This window comes from Dipodomys spectabilis, unplaced genomic scaffold, assembly GCF_019054845.1.
Source record: "Dipodomys spectabilis isolate Male_0828 unplaced genomic scaffold, ASM1905484v1 ptg000322l, whole genome shotgun sequence".
Taxonomy (NCBI): domain Eukaryota; kingdom Metazoa; phylum Chordata; class Mammalia; order Rodentia; family Heteromyidae; genus Dipodomys; species Dipodomys spectabilis.
The window spans coordinates 964,246-985,957 of NW_024870999.1; the positions used below are offsets into that span (position 1 = coordinate 964,246).

General features: G+C 48.2%; 1 long non-coding RNA gene and 1 other non-coding gene across 2 annotated transcripts; both read right to left on the reverse strand.

Moving 5' to 3' along the window:
- Positions 1 to 7,327: 7,327 nt before the first annotated feature.
- LOC122128062 lies at positions 7,328 to 10,897 on the reverse strand. The gene is made up of 5 exons (XR_006151350.1): positions 10,784 to 10,897; positions 10,136 to 10,213; positions 8,769 to 8,838; positions 8,370 to 8,650; positions 7,328 to 7,563 (listed from the first exon to the last, which is right to left on the reverse strand). It is a non-coding gene; the product is annotated as an uncharacterized LOC122128062 (long non-coding RNA).
- On the reverse strand, positions 9,574 to 9,705 carry LOC122128093. The gene has a single exon (XR_006151357.1). It is a non-coding gene; the product is annotated as a small nucleolar RNA SNORA9 (small nucleolar RNA).
- Positions 10,898 to 21,712: the final 10,815 nt, after the last annotated feature.

The window sequence follows — 21,712 nt, forward strand, 5'->3', positions numbered from 1 at the left end:
TTTGTCTTTTAATCCTTAAACTTTTTTTTTTTTTTTTTTTTTGCCGGTCCTGAGACTTGAACTTGGCCTGTTGATCCCTGAGCTTCTTTCACTCAAGGTAAGTACTCTACCACTTGAGCCACAGCCCCACTTCTTGCTTTTTTGAGTAGTTCATTGGAGATAAGAGTATAACCATGGCTAGGAATGTGGCTTAGTGATAGAGGGCTTGCCTAGCATGCATGAAGCTCTGGGTTCGATTCCTCAGTACCACATAAACACAAAAATCAGGAAGTGGCATTGTGGCTCAAGTGCTAGCCTTGAGCAAAAGAAGCTCGGGGACAGTGCCAGGTCCTACAAGTCCCACGACTGGCAAAAAAAAAAAAGAATATTACCAAAACTTTTCTGCCTGGGCTAGCTTTGAACTACAATCCTCAGATCTCAGTCTCCTGGACACCAGTGGCTCATGCCTGTAATCCTAGTTACTCAGGAAGCTGAGATCTGAGGATCGTAGTTCAAAGCCGGCCCAGGCAGGAACGTTCATGAGAGTTATATCCAATAAACTACTCAGAAAACCGGAAGTGGCCCTGTGGCTCAAGTGGTAGATCATTGCCTTGAGCTGAAAAGCTTAGGGACAGCACCCAGGCCCCAAAAAAGAAGCTGAGATTTGAGGGTTGTTGGTCAAAGACAGTTGGGGCAATAAAGTCTGTGAGATGCTTGTTTTCAATTTTAAAAAAGCCCCAAATCAAAACAAAACAAAACACAGTTCTAGCCTTGAGCAAAAACGCTCAGGGTTAATACCCTGGCCCTAAGTTCAAGCCCCAGGGTCCTCTCTCCTCTCTCCCCGTCCCATGCAAGCACACACACAAAGCTGGACACTGGTGGTTCACATCTGTAATCCTAGTTACTCAGTAGACTGAGAATCATCATTTGAAGCTATCCTACGCAAAAAATCTGTGAGACTCTTATCTCAAATTAACTTAAAAAAGCCGAAAATGGAGCTGTGAGTGCTCAGGCCCTAAATTCAAGCTCTGGGACTAGCACCTGAAGAAAAGGAAAACAAAACCCAAAACGCAGTACCACCCAAAAGGCTTTTTCCTCCAAGATGCTTAAGAATAAATCCTTAAAATTTTAAACATCTCTCCATCTGACCAAACTAGGTACCATCAGCAATAAGGAACCCCCCACCTCCAAAATTCCTGAGATCCATCTGGGCCAGGCTCTTCAGTGACAATTTCAGGGTCATTTCATCATGCAAACTCTGGCAAAGGAAGCCCCTCTACACCCCCAGCTCTTCGATGGTGCTTTTGAAGGGTTTCCCAAATCTAACCTCTAGTCTGGGGGGGTTCCCACCTATAGTCTCCTTTTCTAGTTTCACTTCCCCAATGCCCAGGGACTCAAGCAAAGCACACCTCAGGTTGATACTGAGAATTTTAAAAACTGGCAGGGCCAAAAGCTGGTGGCTCAGGCCTGTAATCCTAGCTGCTCAAGAGGCTAAGATCTGAAGAACAGGGTTTCAAGCTAGCCCCAGCAGGGAAGTCCATACACCATATATGAGGCTCTTATCTCCAATTAACCACCAGAAAACCAGAAGTGGAGCTGTGGTTCAAGTGGTAGAGCACTAGCCTTGTGCAAAAGAGCTAAGGGACAGGACAGCAGCCCAGGCCAAGTTCAAGCCCCATGAGCAACAAAAAAAAAAAAAAAAAAGGAAGAAGAATTGGCAAGGAGTGAGGGAGGAGGTAACATTGTCCAAAAAGGAATGTATTAGACAATGTTGAAAATGAACTGTACAACTTGTGGGTGAGGATGGGAGGGGAAAACTGGGAGAGAGAGAGAGAAGGGATGACATTGTCCAAAAAGAAATGTACTCCTGGGCTGGGAAGGTGGCTCAGTAGAGTGCTTGTCTTGCATGCATGAGGCCCTGGGTTCGATTTTTCAGCACCACATAAGCAGAAAAAGCTGGAAGTGGCGCTGTGGCTCAAGTGGTAGAGCACTAGCCTTGAGCTGAAGAGCTGAGGGACAGCGCCCAGGCTCACAGTTCAGGCACCACGACTGACAAAATAAAACAACAACAATAAAAAGAAATGTACTCTTGGCTAGGCACTGGCCTAGCTACTCAGGAGGCTGAGATCTGAGCACTGCTGTTCAAAGCCAGCCCAGGAAGTAATGTTTGTGAGACTCTTATCTCCAATTAATCACAGAAAAAAGCCAGAAGTAGTGCCTGTGGCTCAAGTGGTAGATTGCTGGCCTTGAGCAAAAAAAGGAATTCAGGGACAGCTCACTAGCTCAGAAATCAAACCCGAGGAGTGGCAAAAAAGGAGGAAGAGGGTGGGGGGGGGAGGAATGTACCCTTAACCTGACTTATGTAACTATAACCCCGCCTCCCTTTTTAAAAATTTTTTGTTTCTGGCCTGTCCTGGGGCTTGAATTCTAAGCCTGGGAGTTGTCCCTAAGTTCCTTTTTGCTCAAGGCTAGCATTCTGCCATTTGAATTGGAGCACTACTTCCAGCTTTTTCTGTGTATGTGGTACTGAGGAATCGAACTCAAGGCTTCATGCATACTAGGCAAGCACTGTTCCACTAAGCCACCTTCCCAGTCCCTGTAACCCCATTTTACATACTTTTATAATGACAATTAAAAATTAAACTAAAAAAGTTGAAACAAACAAACAAAACAATTGGCAGTGAAGTGTTGGTGGCTTATGACTATAATCCTAACTACTCAAAAGCCTGAGATCTGAGGATGGTGGTTCAAAGACAGCCCATGCAGGAAAGTCTGTTATTTCCACTCAACTACAAAAAAGCCAGAAGATAGCTGGTGGCTCACGTCTACAATCCTAGCTACCCAGGAGGCTGAGATCTGAGGATCACAGTTCTAAGCCAGCACAGGCAGGAAAGTTCGTGAGACTCTTATCTCCAATAAACCACTAGAAAACCGGAAGTGGTGCTGTGGCTCAAGAGGTAGAGCACCCGCCTTGAGCTGAAGAGCACAGGAACAGCACCCAAGCCCAGAGTTCAAGCCCCATGACCGACAAAAAAAAAAAAAAAGCCAGAAGAGCTGGGCACCAGTGGCTCACACCTGTAATCCTAGCTACTCAGGAGCCTGAGATCTGAGGATCACGGTTCAAAGCCAGCCCGGGCAGGAAAGTCCGTGAAATTCTTATCTCCAATAAACCACCAGAAAACCAGAAGTGGCACTCTAACTCAAGTGGTACAGCATAGCCTTGAGCAGAAGAGCTGAGGGACAGCGCCCAGGCCCATAGTTCAAGCCCCACAACCGACAAAAAAAAAGCTAGAAGTGGGGCTATGGCCCAAGTGGTAGAGTACCAGCCTTGAGCAAAATAAGCTCAGGCTCAGAGTCTAGTGCCTGAGTTCAAGCCCTGGATGGACACAAAATAAAATAAAGGAGGAGGAAGAAAAATTGGTATGGGTTTCAGAAAAATCTTAGTGACATCAAAATTCCAGTTCCACAAAAATCTTCATCTGTCATGAAATAGTATTCTTTTGGGGTTTTTTTTCCCTTAACCACTTGAAAATGTCAAGACCATTTTTAGTTCAGAGATTGGCCTGTGGGTGGGCCTTCAGACACTGGTTGCTGGGCAACTCTGGGAGGGACCATAATCAAGATTGAGCCTCCTCCACCCTGAGGGTTTGCACAACCACGTGCCTTCATTGCATCATTCAATTCCCATGACCCACAAAGTTGTTTCTGCTATTCTCACATCCACTGCAGCTAGGGGCCAGGGCACAGAGATGACATCACACAAGGAAGTACCTTCCAAGACCAGACAAACCTCTGGGTCAGCCCAGCCCTGAATTCTTCCTTTCTGCTTGTTTTTTTGGGTCCCGTCATGGGGCCTGAACTCTGGGCCTGGGCGCTGTCCCTCAGCTCTTCAGCTCAAGGCTAGTGCTCTACCACTTGAGCCACAGTGCCACTTCCGGCTTTTTCCTTTTTGCTTATGTGGTGCTGAGGAATCGAACCCAGGGCCTCAGGCATGCAAGGCAAGCGCTCTACCACTGAACCACCTTCCCAGCCCCTGAATTCTTCCTTTCTTTCTCTTTTTCTTTCTTTCTTTCCTTCTTTCTTGTTCGTCATGGAGCTGGAATTCTGGGCCTGGATGCTGACCCTCAGCTCTTGAGCTCAAGGCAAGCGCTCTACCACTTGAGCCACAGCGCCACTTCCAGTTTTCTGGTGGTTTCTTTGAGATAAGAGTCTCACAGGAGCTGGGAAGGTGGCTCAGTGGTAGAGCGCTTGCCTTGTATGCATGAGGCCCTGGGTTCAATTCCTCAGTACCACATAAGCAGAAAAAGCTGGAAGTGGCATTGTGGCTCAAGTGGTAGAGCACTACTAGCCTTGAGCTAAAGAGCCGTGGGACAGTGCCCAGGCCCAAAGTTCAGGCCCTATGACTGACAAAAAAAAAAGGAAGTCTCATGGACTTTCCTGCCCAGGCTGGCTTTGAACCACGATCCTCAGATCTCAGCCTCCTGAGTAGCTAGGATTACAGGATAAACCACTGGTGCCTGGCTTTTTTTTTTCTTTTTTCCTCTGTGCTATCCCTAGGGCTTGAACTCAGGGCCGGGGCACTATACCTGAACTTCTTTTGCTCAAGGCTAGCATTCTACCATTTGAGCCATAGGTCCACTTTTGGCTTTTTGAGTAGTTTATTGGAGGTAAGAGTCTTGCAGACCTTCCTGCCTGGACTAGTTTTGAACCACAATCCTCAGATCTCAGCCTCTCAAGTAGCTAGGATTACAGGCATGAGCTACTGGCACCAAGCTCCTATTTTAAGATCAGTCTTAGAATGATCCTCAGCAAGCAGACCAATGGGTAGGCATTTACAGCTTCATTGGGCCATGCTCCTTTAGTGGGCAGACTAGCAGAACACAGGAAAGCAGAGTAGGGCCATCACCCACTCAGGCTTGGGGATTGAGAAAATCCCAACAGCACTATTATTACTTTGTGTGTGAGTGCTGCTTCTGGGACTTGAACTAAGGGTCTGGGCGCTGTCTGAGTTTTTGTGTTCAAGGCTCTACCACATGAGCCACAGCTCTTAGTTACAGCCTTTTTAGTTTATTAAATTTAAGTCTCATGAACTTTCCTGATCTGGTTGGCTTCAAACTGTGTTCCTCAGATTTCAGCCTCCAGAGTAGCTAAGATTACAGGCACGAGTCACTGGGGCCCTGCTGTTGGCAATTTTACTCTTTGGATGAGATACTGGGGGCTTGAACTCAAGGCCTTATGCTCTTGCTGGTTTTTTCATTCAAGGCTGGAATTCTACCTTTTGAACTATACCTCCACTTGCAGCTCATTAATTGGAGATGGGTCTTGTTAGCCCAATGAGCTCCTTCCCCTTTCCACAGCTTAGCATGCCCTTTTCCTAGGCCCATGTAATAAAGGCAGTAAATAATCAGCCTCCAACTCCCCTTTACCTTGAGATGGCACTCTCTGGGGCAGCTACCACCATATAAGGCAACAAAAGCCCCTTAGAGTAACCTTCGTCTGAGCAGCTACAGGACCCCTTACCTACTACTTGTGCAGCAGCCATAAATCCTAATCCACCATGATGAAAAACCTGGTCCACACCAGGATCTCCACCTTCTAGCCCCTTCTAGCCTCAGTAGGTTGTACAGGTCACCTCAGACAATAGCCAGAACTTCTCACTTCTCCCTTCTGAGTGGTCTTGTCTGATCCCTTTACTGGCAATAAACCGTTTCTTTGTTCTTTGTACCTGGATGTCTATAGTGTTTTCTGGTAGTCTAAAATACTCCTAACAGGTCTCATGGGCTGGCTAGTTTAGAATCTTTATCCTCAGATCTCAATCTCTTGATTATCTACGATTAAAGGCCTGAGCCATCAGTGCCTGGCTCACCTAGATGTTTTTTTGGGGGTCCAATCGTGGGGCCTGAACTCTAGGCCTGGGCGCTGTCCCTCAGCTCTTCAGCTCAAGGCTAGCGCTCTACCACTTAAGCCACAGTACCACTTCTAGCTTTTTTCTTTTTGCTTATGTGGTGCTGAGGAATCGAACCCAGGGCCTCAGGCACGCAAGGCAAGTGCTCTACCACTGAGCCACCTTCCCAGCCCCACACCTAGATGAGTTTTGAGGTGTCTCCTACACAGGTCCCAAATGCTGCAGCTGCCCTCAGTAGCAATGCCCAGTGCTGGTAGAGCTGCCCTTTGCAACTCCCCAACTGGACTCAATTTAGGTCTTTTTTAACCTCACTTAAGGACAAACTGAGTCAGCTGTAGGGGGAGGATTCCAACCTGCACATACAGGCTCACCACATACACAAGCACCTCCTGAACTTAGACCAGAACCTAGCTGAATGCTGTCACACCACCCCCAGTCCTGGGGAAAACATGAGCAACTGCTTGTCTCCTGGTATGAAGGAAATGCTACAATAGCTGTAGACTAGAAAACGCACTGTAACTAGTCAAGTCAGCTCCTAAGCTAGGGAAGATGTCATGATTCCTGAATCTGGTTTTAGTTTTTCAGTCTGTAAGACAAGGGACTGGCTGGAAACTGGGTTTTTCCATACACAGCCATTCATTGCACCTTCACTGGCTATATTTTTCAGGCCTTAGACTTAGCTGCTACACTTTGACAATGTTACCAAGCTGGTTGAGTGGCCTTGAGGTAAAACCTGTGGATGGACTGCTGATACTTTCTACTGAATAGGGCATAACAGGGCCATCAGAACATCCTTTCCAGGGATAGTATTGGGGGCTGAATTAGCACTTGCTAGGCCAGCATTCCCAGCCGTTTTTGCCTTTGCTGTCAATCAACAGTTCTTGGTCTCAAGTTTTTCCTTGAGATAGTCTCCCTAATGGCCACAAACTTCCAATCCTGCCTTAGCCTCCCAAGTGCTAGGATCATAGGCACATGCATTTGTGTCTGTGTATTTTGCTTCCTATCAGCATCTGAAATTGGCAAGTCACTTCATTAGCTATAAGTGCCATCTCCTTGAGGAGATGTAAGGTCTCACATTTGTGCCTGGGCAGACCTGTACTATGACTATTTACTTCTCCCATTCACTTTCTGCATAGTTGGGATGATGGCCGTGCCACCACACCCAACTTGATAACACTTTACTCAGGATGACTTTAAACACAATCCACTTGGTTCTGGGACTGAGGAACCACACAGTGGAGATTATCTGAAAGGACAGAATGTTCCATGAGCCAAAGGCAGAGAATCCCAGGATTTAGTTCCTTTGCATCCCCTATCACTTCTACTGCAGAATTCAAATGGTGGTCTTGGCTCTGTGGTGACCACCACCCAGCATTCCAAGGGACAGAGCATCTTTACCACGATACCTGGTACAGGGAAGAAGAAACAAGAGGCTGGGGCCAGTGGTATTTAAAGCTACATTTATTAAGTATCTTTTGTTTTCCATTCAGGAGATGCTGGAGGACCTGAGATACACTACCCTGGACCAAGAACATGAAACTGTTGATTCCTTCTAGAAGGCAAGCAGGCAGGGCTTGAAATCTATCTGGATAATTAAGCTGCAAATTTTGTTCCCACTTTCATTAGGTGTTCATAGCCAGGGCTCATGTCTCCATATCCATGACAAATACCAAGGCATGCTGTGAAGTGATGTCACACACAATCAGGAGCCATTACTACTGCCAATTGTTCAGAAAACTGAATCTAAGTTTCTAGCTCCAGACCACACTCCCACAGTAGTGACACCTCTGTGGCCCACTGACCTCACCCAGGTAATATCCAAACCACAAAGGCCACCCCAAATTTAGATAGCTAGGTCCCAAGAGTCTTCAACCCCCAAATAGACATGTGAGCTTAAAGACAAACTTTTTGGGTCTCAATTCCCTGCCTTTAACATGGAAGGCAAGAATAAGTTGTTTTGTTTGTTTTAAACCTTTGCTTGACCAGGTGACTCATAGGAAGTTACCATACAAAAGAGTTTTTTTTCTTTCATGCATGTGTTTCTAACACATTTATAAGATTATCTCTTTGTTGCTTTGTATGTCCCTCCCCCACAGTATAACCCCTGCTTTCACTATATTTGATGTCAGTATAACTTGTGGAGGAGATGGGGAAAAACCAGTTGTTTAAGGATACAGGTGGACCTGTTGCAACAATGAGAAGTACAAGTTGTCAGGTCCAAAACGAGCTTTACAATGTTAGTGGGGGGGGGGGAAGGGGGGGAAGGAGAAGGATTGGGATTGGGGGGGAGGGGGGAGGCTGGGAAGGGATGTGAAGGGTAAACAAAGGAGGAGGCTGCAATGCTTGGTAAGAAATGTACGCATTATCCTGCCCATGTAACTGTAACTCCTCTGTACAGTATGTTCACAAATAAAATTAAATTAAATTTAAAAAAAAAAAAAAGAGAAGCAAAGTCACTCACTAGAATGCCTTCCTTCATACTTACCCCTATACAGACCAGACTCCATAGAGTGGCCCACCAGACACTGCACAGTTGTGATGATTTGTGGGCTGCTCCACCCACCTCAGGGCTCTTCTAGCTCTGGCAAACTGGGATTACTGCTGAAACACTGAGGAAGGGATGACCGCTTTGTGTGTGCTGGTGCAATGACATACAGTAGAGGCCCTGGGAGAAGGGGGCTGTGAGGTGTGAGATGTTACTCCTTGCAGCTAACAAGGTAGCCTGCCAGTTTCATGGAGACCAGCCCAAGCTGTTAGGGAGACTGTCTTAAAAAAAAACAAAACACCTCAATTAGAGACAAAGAGCAGTTAATAAGTCATTAAAAAAAAACACAGAGAAGTTAAAAGTCCACTCAGAGGAAAAGGGCAGCCAATTCCAACTCACCAGATGGCAGTAACTCTCCACTTCTGATTTCCTGATGACAGGGCAAGGGTGTTTATCGACAACTCCTGGACTGCAGAGTCAGAGAGTTAGAACTAAGCAGACAACTTCATGTCACCGATCCCTCTCTACTCAATATCCTCCACACCAAATCAGCACATGCATGAGAGCTTCCCCATCTTCTGGATTCTACCCATCCTCCCAGATGCTACCTGTAAGACTTAGGATGTAGTCCAGAGAGGTGGTCTCAAATCTCAACCTGCTAGTTTCTAGCTGGGTAACCAGTGGCTTATCTGCACTGAATCTAAAACTGTCTAATGGTGATGCCTCAAAAATTTAACCTTAATCTAACTGGGCCCAATGTTAACCTAGCTTCTCAGGAAGTTGAGATCTGGTTTAAAGCCAGCCCGAGCAGGAAAGTCCATGAGACTGCCCCCTCCTCCACGCCTGGACACTGTCCCTGAGCTTCTTTTGATCAAGGCTAGCACTCTACCACTTGAGCCATAGTGCCACTTCCAGCTTTTTCTGTGTATGTGGCACTGTGGAATGGCTTCATGCATGCTACCACTAAGCCACCTTCCTAGACCCCCATGAGACTCTTATCTCCAAATAACAACCAAAACACTGGAAGTGGAGTTGTGGCTGAAATGCTAGGAACCTTAAAGCACAAAAGCTCAGGAACAGTGGCCAGGCCCTGAATTCAAGCCCCAGGACTGGCACAAAAGACAAAGCGAATTTCAGATGTGCAAAGTGGTGCCATTTAAAGATCAACATGATGACTGCATACCAGATCCAAAAGGGAGCAAACAATTGTCTGAAATTTCTATAACCTTGCTCTGGATGGAACAGGGCAAGGCCTCAAACCGTTTCAAAACTGTTCTGGCAAGCACTGTAGGAATGCAGGAATCACAGCAGACTCAAGCACGCTGGAGGCTTGCAACTGACATTCACTGTTTGAAGCCAGCCTAGGCAGTAGAATCCATAAAACTCTCTCCAATTAACCACCCAAAAACCAGAAATCTCTAGAGCTGTGTTCTTTGTGGAAAAAGCTATCCAGGCCCTATGTTCAAGCTCCAGTACTGGCACACAGGCAAACACAAGAACACATACATACACACTAATGGTTTTGGAGGGTTCCTAGGGCCCATGACTACACCTCAGGAAAATTGTAGTGTTCTTAAACTCATGAATTTTTTAAACTCATGATCACAGAAACAACACCACGTAATTACATAAACTTCCTTTTTTATATCCACACGTACTTTGCAGCTTGGAAAACACTTCTGAGCCAGGATATAGACCAAGACACCCCAATGGTCAAGAACCTGGCTCTAGAAAGGTGTTCCTAAACCTTCACAACGTGACTTTACCAGTCCATGTTCCGGATAATCTGCTGTGTGTCAGCCGTCCCGGTTTCGTGAAATCTTCGATCTTTTCAGAGCACCGGCCTATCGGACAAATGTAATTAGCTGCATTGATGGCTCCAAGTTACCATCCAGTTGCAGCTCCTCAACCTCCCACCCACTCCCCGCTCCAGTATGTCTTTTTTGTTTGGGTCCGGTCGTGGGCCTGAACTCTGGGCCTGGGAGCTATCCCTCAGCTCTTCAGCTCAAGGCTGGCGCTTTACCACTTGAGCCACAGCGCCACTTCCGGCTTTTTTCTTTTTACTTATGTGGTGCTGAGGAATCGAACCCAGGGCCTCAGGCATGAAAGGCAAGCGCTTTAACCACTGAGCCACCTTCTCAGCCCCTTCCAGTCTGTCTTAAGGCAGGTGTCCCACGAGGTCGCAGGTCACGCTGCACGTTTCTAGCGCTGTCTCCAAGGCTCCCACGCAGCCTGGCCTACGCCTCTTCTGAACGATCCGAGAGGCACCGCGCGCCAGCCCGTGCACAGAACTGCTAGGCCGGCACAAGGAGAAGCCCCGGGGCCCGCGCTGCCACCCTGCAGCCTGACCTTCCGCGCCACGTACCACCGACCCCCAGCCCTCACGGCCCCCACCCGAGCTCAAAAACAAGTACCGGCATCGACTGGGGTCCCCGATGGAGGCGGATGACTGCCATGCGCGACAACGAGCCCCCCCAACCTCCACTGCGAGGCCCGCCGTAGCTAGAAGCTTAGCACGCGCAGCGCGTCCTGACGTCAACACGCAGACCCGCCCATGTCGCGCGCGCACAGCGGCCGCACCTTTCCCCGCCCCCCCCCGCGATGACATCACCGGACGCTGAGGCGTGCGGGCTGCCGGGGCTGCGCGGCAATCCCGCCCTTGGCCTGTGCCTCCTCTGGAGTTCTCCCTATGCCTGCCTTCCTTCCTGAGCCCGAGGGTGGAGTTAAGTCCTCTGCCTGGGTGCTGAGGGCACACGCAGGGGTCTGCGGGGTGGGGACACGGGGGCCCCATGACCGACAAAAAAAAGTCTCACAGACTTTCCTGTCCTGGCTGGCTTTGGATCACTGTCCTCACGTTTCAGCCTCCTGAGCAGCTAGGATTAACAGGCATTAGGCATTGACTCTTCCCCCACCCCAACCCCTCCCCCATGTCGGTCATGGGCCTGAACTCTGGGCCTGGGCACTGGTCTCTCAGCTCTTCAGCTCAAGGCTAGCGCTCTACCACTTGAGCCACAGCGCCACTTCTGGCCTTTCTTATTTATGTGGTGCTGAGGAATCGAACTCAGGGCCTCATGCGTGCAAGGCAAGCACTCTACTACTGAGCCACCTTCCCAGCCCCACACAGAGAATTCTTCATGTAGTGAATTTTACAGCCACAGTCCCTAAAATAATTACGGAAGCAAGAGAAGGAAAAAAGCATTTATTAAGATGCATGTTTAATGGAACAGTGGGCGGGCAAGCACAACGGGATGTTGCTAAGCCAATATGAAGTTTGGGGCAGGTTTTTAGGGAGTTACTCTGGGTTTTATTGATTGGTTGTTCCTTCCTTAGATGATGGTTTGAATTTCTGTATGCGCAGCCCCTAAGTCCTCATGCCAGCTTTTTTCAGTGCTAGGCCCTACCTGGCTTTTAGGACTACTAGTATTTTGTTCCTTCATCCTACCTAATGTGATGAATTGTATACAATGAGTTCTTTTTTTGTCTTGTGATCCCCTAAAGTGGGTTGCAATACTCAATCTATTATAGTTATAACTAAAAATCATTTTATCAGCTGAGTGCTGGTGGCTCATGCCTGTAATCCTTGCTACACAGGAGGCTAAGATCTGAGGATCAGTTCAAAGCCAACCTGGGCAGGAAAATCTTATGAGGCTTTTTTTTTTTTATACCCCACCTTCTTAAATGGGCTATCATTTGTGTTTTGTTTTGTTTTGTTTTTTTTTTGTGGGGCTGAACTCTGGGCCTGGGTGCTGTCTCTCAGCTCTTCAGCTCAAGGCTAGGGCTCTACCACTTGAGCCAGAGTGCCACTTCCGGCTTTTTTTTTCCTTTTTGCTTATGTGGTGCTGAGGAATCCAACCCAGGGCCTCATGTATGCAAGGCAAGCGCTCTACCACTGAGCCACCTTCCCAGCCCTCTTGTGAGACTCTTATTTCTGATTAACCACCAAAAAGCCAGAACAGTTTTGTCTAACTTGGTAGAGCCTTGAGTGAAAGAGCTCAGGGACAGTGCTGTTTCCCTCCCTCCCTTCTTCTCTCTTTCTTTCTCTCTCTCTCTTACACACACACACCACAAAATAATTTTATCCTTTACTTAGATGGATAGGACTTTTGGATGAGATTTTTGGTTTGTTACTATATTTTATCACCTATGGGACAGGAAAATACAACAGAAGGCTGCAAGATTGGGAAGAACTTGGTTTGTTGGAGATATGGCTAAGACTTACAAGGTTTTAGTTCTGAATGGGGTCAGATATAAAGATTAAGAGGTAGTTAATACCTACTCAAAGGTCTTGGATATCAAACTGTAAAGGTGGCAGATTGATTCTTGATTCTACTAGAAAAGCAGATCAGTGCAATTCATGTTTTCTGTATTGCACCTAGTAAATATATTCCATTACTTTATAGTATATAAATCCCTGAAAGGGGGGAAAGACAGAATGAGAAAGAATGAGTCACAGGAAAGTAAACAGCCTCAGTTGGGGGGGTGGGCAGTGGAGCACTTTATATGCATGTATAAAATAAAACATGAATCGTGTGTGGTTTTTGTTTTGTTTCTTGTTTGGTTTGTTTTTGGTGCTGGTCCTAGGGCTTGACTTCAGGGCGTACCTGGGTGCTACCTCTGAGCTTTTTGCGCCCTCCTGTTGGAAGGTGAGGCAACAGGGAAGCCACATTGTGAGGGGCTGAGTTGGGAGTCCTTATTAAAAGGCTGCCAAGTGCATGGTGGACTCGCCTCAAAGACCAGCAGCCAGCAAATACACTTAACACAGCTACAAAATTGGCCCATGAAGGCCGAGGAGGAAAGAAAGTGTAAGAGGATCGGACACATCCATCTCAGGGGCCCACGCAGAGGCAGGCAGGCACACAAGAAAGATTATTATAAGGTTTATTAGAGGAGCCATATTTCCCCTAAGAGAGAGCACATGGCCTCAGTCACCATCCAGGTAGCAGGAGGGTCTGGGGGGGATGGGAAGTAAGGTAGGTGGGAGTTCGGGCGGAGAGAGAGGGAGGGGCCAGCTGTAAGGAGGGAACTCCAGGAATAGGAGGGTGGCCCAGGTGTGGGTGGAGCTGGGGAACAAAGGTGAGCATAATACTAACATTAAAACAAAAACAATACCAACAAACAATTCAACTCCAATGAAGAGTTGAATTGGGATACCACGAGGACCAGAGTAGAGCTTGAAGACAGGATAGGAACAGTGAGACATGGGGCTTGACTCTTCTCTGGTCACCACTGTGTCCCAATTCAACTCTCCATTGGAGCTGAATTGTTGGTATTGTTTTTGTTCTTTCTTTTCTCTTTGGCCTTCCTGCCTGAGCTGGTCCGGGCCTAAGTAGGGACAAGTTAGGGGAAGGGTCACAGGAAACTCCTAGTCCCAGGCACTGGACTGACAGGTTTAGTAACCTATCAGGTACACCTATCAATGGAGAGTGGGAGGGGCACTTCACCTTCCCCCACCAGGAAGCCAAGTTGCCAGACCTTACATGGACATATTTAGGTATCATCAAAACTTTTCCATCTAGGGAATACAGGCTTCAACCTTCCAGTAGGGTCTACCCACAGGCTGGTGATTCAAGCCATTTAGGGAGTTAATCAAGGCAGAATCAGAGCATTCTCTATATGCAAAGCTTTCCTAAGGCTATGACCTGAAGTAGACCTCTAGCTCACTTTTCAACACTGGGTAGACAATTCCCTCCACCCAGCAAGAGGCATCAGGATGGCTGCATGAAGTTAGACTTAGCTTCCCTATTTCACTACAACTTGAGCCACAGGTCTACTTCCAGCTAAATTGAAGACAAAGAGTCTCAGACTTGGGGCTGGGAAGGTGGCTCAGTGGTAGATAGCTTGCCTTGCATGCCTGAGGCCTTGGGTTCAATTCCTCAGCACCACATAAGCAAAAAGAAAAAAACCAGAAGTGACTCTGTGGCTCAAGTGGTAGAGTGCTAGCCTTGAGCTGAAGAGCTGAGGGACAGCGCCCAGGCCCAGAGTTCAGGCCCCATGACTGGACCCAAAAAAGAGTCTCAGACTTTACCACCTGAGCTGACTTTGAGCTGCAAACCTCAGATTTCAGCCTCCTAACATGAATCTGAGGTCAGCTTTGGCAGCAGAGACCCTGCTTGGAAAACAGAAAAAATCCCAGATTACTGACATGTAAACTAATGCTCACCCAAAGTGATGGTTTGCTTAAGATCTCCTAGAAATCCTAGGCACTGGTGGCTCATACCTATAATCCTTGTTATTCTTTTTTTTTTTTTTTTTTTCTGGTCATGGGGCCTGAACTCTGGGCCTGGGCGCTGTCCCTCAGCATAAGGCTAGCACTCTACCACTTGAGCCACAGAGCCACTTCCGGCTTTTTTTTTCTGCTTATGTGGTGCTGCGGAATCGAACCCAGGGCCTCATGCATGCAAGGCAAGCGTTCTACCACTGAGCCACCTTCCCAGCCCCTAATCCTTGTTATTCTGAATGCTGAGATCTAAGGATGGAGGTTAGAGGCCAGCCCAGGGAAGGAAAGTCCATAAGACTCTTTATCTCCAAGTGAAGCAAGCTGGGGGCAGTGCCTAGGGCCTGAGTTCAAGCCTCAGGGCCACTCACATGCAAAAACTGGCCTTGTGGACCCTTCAGTGCTTGAGGCAAGTCCGCTTAGTACACGGCTCTTTGCTATCAGATCAGGTGAGAGAACTCCACAGGTAAATAGTTTTGTGGAGTGTCGAGTATGTGACCAAAGAATGAAGACTTCCCACTTGAGGGAGTAAGCTCTTCTTTTCTTCTTCTTCTTTTTTTTTTTTTTGGTGCCAGTCCTGGGGCTTGTTGTACTCAGGGGGTCTGGGCACTGTCCCCAAGCTTCTTTTGCTTTTTCTGTTTATTTGGTATTGAGGAATCAAGCCCACGGCTTCACACGTGCTAGGCAAGCACTCTACCACTGACCCACAAGCCTAGTCGGAATGAGTTTTTTTTTTTTTTTGGATCTGATTGTAAGGCCTGAACTCTGGGCCTGGGCACTGTCCCTCAGCTCTTCAGCTCAAGACCAGCACTCTATCACTTGAGCCATAGCACCACTTCCGGCTTTTTTCTTTTTGCTTATGTGGTACTGAGGAATCAAACCCAGGGCCTCAGGCATGCAGGGCAAGTGCTCTACCACTGAGCCACCTTCATAGCCCTCGGAATGAGCTTTTAAGTAAACCTGTTAGCATATGCCTACGTTTGGTCCTCAGCTCCATCCATACCTGAGTTCCTCCCTGCCCTAGAATTCCAGCCCTACAGCTGGCCACTCCCTCTCTTTGCCCAGACCCTCCTGAGCACCTACCTACTTCACTTCCTGCACCCAGACCCTTCTGCTACCTGGGTAGGGACGGATACCAAGTGCTCTCTCTTTGGGGGAAATATGGCTTATCTAATAAACCTTGTAATAATCTTTCTTGTGTGCCTGCTTGCCTGTGGGTGGTCCCTTGGGAAGGATGTGAAGGATCCTTCCAAAACCAATAACCAAAAATTCACTAGAGATAGAAAGATGCTTATTATCCAGGTATTAAGAAAATACTTCTGGAGGGCTGGGAAGTTGGTTCAGTGGTAGAGCGCTTGCCTTGCATGCCTGAGGCCCTGGGTTCAATTCCTCAGCACCACATAAGCAAAAAGAAAAAAGCCGGAAGTGAGGTGTGGCTCAAGTGGTAGAGCGCTAGCCTTGAGCTGAAGAGCTGAGGGACAGTGCTCAGGCCCAGAGTTCAGGCCTCACGACCAGATCCAAAAAAATAAAAAGGAAAAAGAAATAAAAAAAAAATACTTCTAGGGGGCTGGGAAGGTGGCTCAGTGGCAGAGAGCTTGCCTTGTATGCATGAAGCCCTGGGTTTGATTCTTCAGTACCACATAAGCAGAGAAAAAAGTCAGAAGTGGTGCTGTGGCTCAAGTGGTAGAGTGCTAGCCTTGAGGTGAAGAGCTGAGGGACAGCGCCCAGGCCCAGAGTTCGGGCCCACGACCAGACCCCACCCCACCCCCCAAAAAAAAAGAAATAAAGAAATACTGCTGGAGGCTGGGAAGGTGGCTCAGTGGTAGAGTGCTTGCCTTGCACGCTTGAAGCCTTGGATTCGATTCCTCAGTACCACATTAGCAGAAAACCTGGAAGTGGCGCTATGGCTCAAGTGGTAGAGCACTAGCATTGAGATGAAGAGCTGAGAGACAGTGCCCAGGCCCAGAGTTCAGGCCCCATAACTGCCCCCCAAAAAAAAAATTACTGCTGGGTGCCAGTAATGCCTGTAATCCTGGTTGCTCAGGAGAGTCAGATCTAAGGGTTATGATTTGAAGTCAGCCTGGCTAGAAAGTCCAAGAGACTCATCTCTAATTAATCACAGAAAAAGCCAGAAGTGGTACTGTAGCTCAAGTGGTAGAGTGCTACTCTTGTGTAAAAAGGAGTTTAGGGACAGCTCTCAAAGCCCAGGACTGGAAAACAAACAAGCAAACAACAACAACAAAAACCCCTAAAACCTAGCCCGGCGCTGGTGGCTCACGCCTTTAATCCTAGCTATTCAGGAGGCTGAGATCTGAGGATCTTGGTTCAAAGCCAGCCCGGGCAGGAAAGTTCGTGAGACTCTTATTTCCAATAAACTGCTAGAAAACCGGGAGTAGTGCTGTGGCCCAAGCGGTAGAGCGCTGGCCTTGAGCTGAAGAGCACAGGGACAGCGCCCAAGCCCAGAGTTCCAGCCCCACGACCGACAAAAAAACCCTAAAACCTAAGAATCATATAATCAAAGTTCAATGCAGTTATACTGGGAAGCTACATAGCCGCCTATCTATGACAGTATTTTAACTACTATCACAATTCTGAGAATTTCTCCAAAACTGTATTTCTTTTTTTTTTTTTTTGCCAGTCTGGGGGCTTGAACTCAGGGCCTGGGCTCTGTCCCTGAGCCCTCTCTGCTCAAGACTAGAGTTCTACCACTTGAGCCGCAGGGCCACTTCCAGCTTTTTCTGTTTATGTGGTACTGAGGAATTGAACCTAGGGCTTCATGAATGCTAGGCAAGCACTCTATCACTAAGCCACATTCCCAGCCCCCAAAACTGTATTTCAAATGAAAAACTCCATTGTTCTTCCAGGCCGAGTGGTTTATATATGGGTGTTAGTGAAATGAGTTCCCTTCCCATAGCTTAGTGTACTCCTTCCCCTCTCCACAGCTTAGCATGCTCCCCTCCTAGGCAACACTAGGCCCACTTAGTAAAGTCAGTAGATAATCAGCCTCCAACCCCCTTTACTCCTCTGGGGCAGCTACCACCATATAAGGCAACAAGAGCCCCTTAGAGTGACCTTCAGATCTGGGCAGCTCAAGACCCCTTATCTACTATTTGGACAGCAGACATAAATCCTAGTCCACCATGATGAAGCCCCCAGCCCTCACTGTCAGGTTGCTGGAGGAAGTAGGCAGGCAGGAAAAATGTCAGGTTGTGAGGGGAAAACAGACTGCTGCAGAGAAAGACCACGTCCTTACCAAAAACACCATCTGAGTCAACCATTATTCGAGTGCACTGGCCTAAGACTGCTCAAACTAACAAAACAAGCTACATGCCACAAGTCCCCACTTACCACAAGTGCTGCTTTTATTCTGACTATAAAAGCTCTGCTACATTGGGCTGGGAAGGTGGCTCAGTGGTAGAGAACTTGCCTTGCATGCTCGAGGCCCTGGGTTCGATTCCTCAGCACCACATAAGAAAAAAGCCAGAAGTGGCGCTGTGGCTCAAGTGGTAGAGTGCTAGCCTTGAGCTGAAGAGCTGAGGGACAGAGCCCAGGCCCAGAGTTCAGGCCCCACGACCGGACCCAAAAAAAAAAAAAAGAATAAAAGCTCTGCTACAACTACACTGAGTGCAACCTCTCTGATCCTGACCAGGGAGTTTGCACGGAAGTGTACCCCAATAAACTTTTCTTTCTTTAGCTTTACCTCCTTCCTGTGTGTTCTTTCCTCACCTAAAACCTTACACTCAGGTTTCTGCCTCCTAGCACATTCTAGTCCTTTCTAGACCTCAGACAATAGCTGGTGATCTTCTCACTTTTCCTTTGTTCTCTGTCCCTAGATGTCTGTGTGGTTTTCTGGCAAAGTTCAAATAATCTAACAATGGGAGTGTTGGGGAAAATTGAGGAGAATGGAAAAGGAATAGGCTGTACTTGATCACCAACAAGCAAGGACTGTTTATTGAGGAACTGTGAGGGGCACAGACATTCCTGCGGGGTTGGAGGTTGTACAAAGAAGCTGGGACAGGAGCTGTTTTTTGTTTTTGTCGGTCATAGAGTTTGAACTCGGCCTGGGTGCTGTTCCTTAGTTTGTAGGCTCAAGGCTAGCACTCTACCACTTGAGCCACAGTGCCCACTTCTGGCTTTTTCTGTGTATATGGTGCTGACTAATCAAACCCAGGGCCTCATGCATGTGAGGCAAGTACTCTACCACTGAGCCACCTTCGGGAGTTGTTTTTTTTGAGGTCTGAGCAAGGAGGAAGAACTTAATTAAGAAGCTACTAGGTCAAGAGAGGTGGGAACTTTCAAATGAACCTACAATGGGATATTTACAGCTGGACTTAGGTGGATTGCCCTGCCAGCATATCAAACAAGTTTGCAGGTACCTGGGATTTTGCCTGGCATCTGTATGGACCTGGGACAATAGCGTGGGGTGGGCGGTGGCGGGGGGTGGGGGGGGGTGGGGGGGGGGGGAAGGCAGTGTCAATCCTTCAGGGAGGAAATATAATTTTCCCTGTACTTAAAGAAATTATCATATAAGACCCTTAAAACAAAGAACGATTAATGATAGAAAAACAGTTAAAAGTTTGCTACCATGTATGTTTCATATACATTGGAAATAAAATTGGTAAGTCTAAGAGAGGTGATTTTAAATTCGGGCTTCTAAAAATCATTTTATGCAGGGCACAGGTGGCTCACACCTGTAATCCTAGCTACTCAGGAGGCTGAGATTTGAGGATTGCGGTTTGAAGGCAACCCAGGCAGGAAAGGCCATGAGACTCTTCTCTCCAATAAACCACCAGAAAACCGGAAGTGGCACTGTGGCTCAAGTGATAGAGCGCTGAGACAAAAAAAAATCATTTTATTTTACCCAGTCCTGGGGCTTGAAATCAGGGCCTGGACACTGTCCTTGAGGTTTTTTTTTTTGGTCATGGGGCCTGAACTCTTGAGCCTGGACACTGTCCCTCAGCTCTTCAGCTCAAGGCTAGTGCTCTACCACTTGAGCCAGTGCCACTTACGGCTTTTTCTGTTTATGTGATGCTGAGGAATCAAACTGAGGGCCTCCCGTATGCAAGGCAAACATCCTACCACTGAGCTACCTTCCCAGCCCATCTCTGAGCTTCTTTTGCTCAAGGCTAGCACTCTGCCACTTGAGCCACAGTGTCACTGCAGGCCTTTTGCGTTTATGTGGTACTGAGGAATCGAACCCAGGGTTTCATGCATGCTAGGCAAGCACTCTACCACTAAGCCACATTCCCAGCCCTTATAAAATCATTTGATTTAATTTTTACTTATTATTATTATCATTATTTTGATCAGTTGTGGGGCTTGAACTCTGGGCCTGGCCGCTGTCCTTCAGCTCTTCAGCTCAAGGCAAGCTATCTACCACTTGAGCCACAGTGCCACTTCCAGCTTTTCCCACTTATGTGGTGCTGAGGAATTGAACCTAGAGGCTCATGCATGTAAGGCAAGCACTCCATCATTGAGCCACCTTCCCAGAACTATTTTTACTTATTTATTTTTGGTCTTGGGGCTTGAACTCTGGGCCTGGGTGCTCTCCCCGAGCTCTTCAGCTCAAGGTGAGTGCTCTACCACTTGAACCACAGTACTACTTCCGGTTTTGAGTGGTTTATTGTAGATAAGTGTCACGGACTTTCCGGCCCTGGCTGGCTTTGAACCATTTAAAGATTATTACTGTCAAGGGGATGTACAGAGGAGTTACAGTTACATACATAAGGTGGTGAGTACATTTCTTGCAAACTTGTTACCTCCTCCCTCATTTTTCTCCCACTTTCCCTCCCCTAAAACCATTGGTATCTTTTTGCCAGTCCTGGGGCTTCAACTCAGGGCCTGGGCACTGTCCCTGAGCTTCTTTTACTCAAGGCTAGCATCCTACCACTTGAGGAACAGCTGCACCTCCGGCTTTTTCTGTGTATGTGGTACTGAGGAATGGAACCCAGGGTTTTATGCATGCTAGGCAAGCACTCCACCACTAAGCCACACTCCCAGCCCCCTAAAATCATTTTAAATGCAGGATGTGGGGAGGAGTTGCTGGTTGTGGAAAGGTGACCAGAAAAAGCATCATAGAAGGAAATAAGGTTTTGTAGATTTAAATCTAGGCCTATTCTGCTGCAGAGTTTCTGAAGATGTAGTCATTTTTTTCCTGGTGTGGAGTAAAGATGCTTCTGCACATGGAGATTTATAAATGTGAATATTTCTCCCACAAGGGTAACCCCGTGGTTAACTGGAGATGAGGGTCTCTGGGGACTCCAAACTGCAAGCCTCGATCTCAGCTTGCAGAGCAGCTAGGAGCCACCAGCGCTCTGGGCCTGGTTGTTTCCGTAGCTTCTGGGCTTCTGCAGTTATCAGTGTGATAACCCTTGTGCCGATGAAGCCGTTTTGGGTGGCATATTCTAGTTTCCTACAGACGCACGCTCAAAAGAAAACTGAGTTTGGCGCCAGAAAGCACGGTTACAGTCAGAGCTGCCTACCTGGGGCGTGTGGGGTGTGCGGCCACAAGCCAGTCCCTGCTGGTCAGACTCAGGGGGCCGCGCTAACCCCAGCTGCGCCCGAGCCTGAGTTCCGACAATCCCAGTTTAACCCAACCGGGGGATTCTGCTACGCGTCACCCGCAGGCTCAGCTCCCCGCCGGCCCCGCACACGCCCGCACGCGCCCGGGGACCCAAGGCCGGCGGCTCGGAGCCCGCGGGCAGGCTGGGGAACTGGCCGCCCTAAAGATGGCGGCAGAATTGAAAAGTTGGAGCTAAGTTCGCGCCCCTCAGGGCGCGTGGCGAACGGCGGGCGGCCCGGCGAAGTATTCCTAGCCTTCCAGACCCCGGTAAATGGGCGTGGCCTTACCCCGGAGCGGGAACTGCGCGCTCCTCCCTCCAAAAGCGGCGGGATTTGCTCGGCTGGGCGGGGCCCGGCCCTCTGGGCCCGGAAGTGCGAGTGTGAGGAATCTAGGGGTGGGGCTTCGCTGGGGGCGGCCCGCCTCCGTAAGACCCGGAAGTGCGATTTGCGGCTGGAAGGGGCGTGGCTTATGTGGGGGCGGGGCCTTCGCGAGGCGGGCCCGTTCCCTAGGGCCCGGAAGTGCGGGTGCGGGGCGCGGCCAGGGCGGAGACTGCGGGCGGGCGGACGG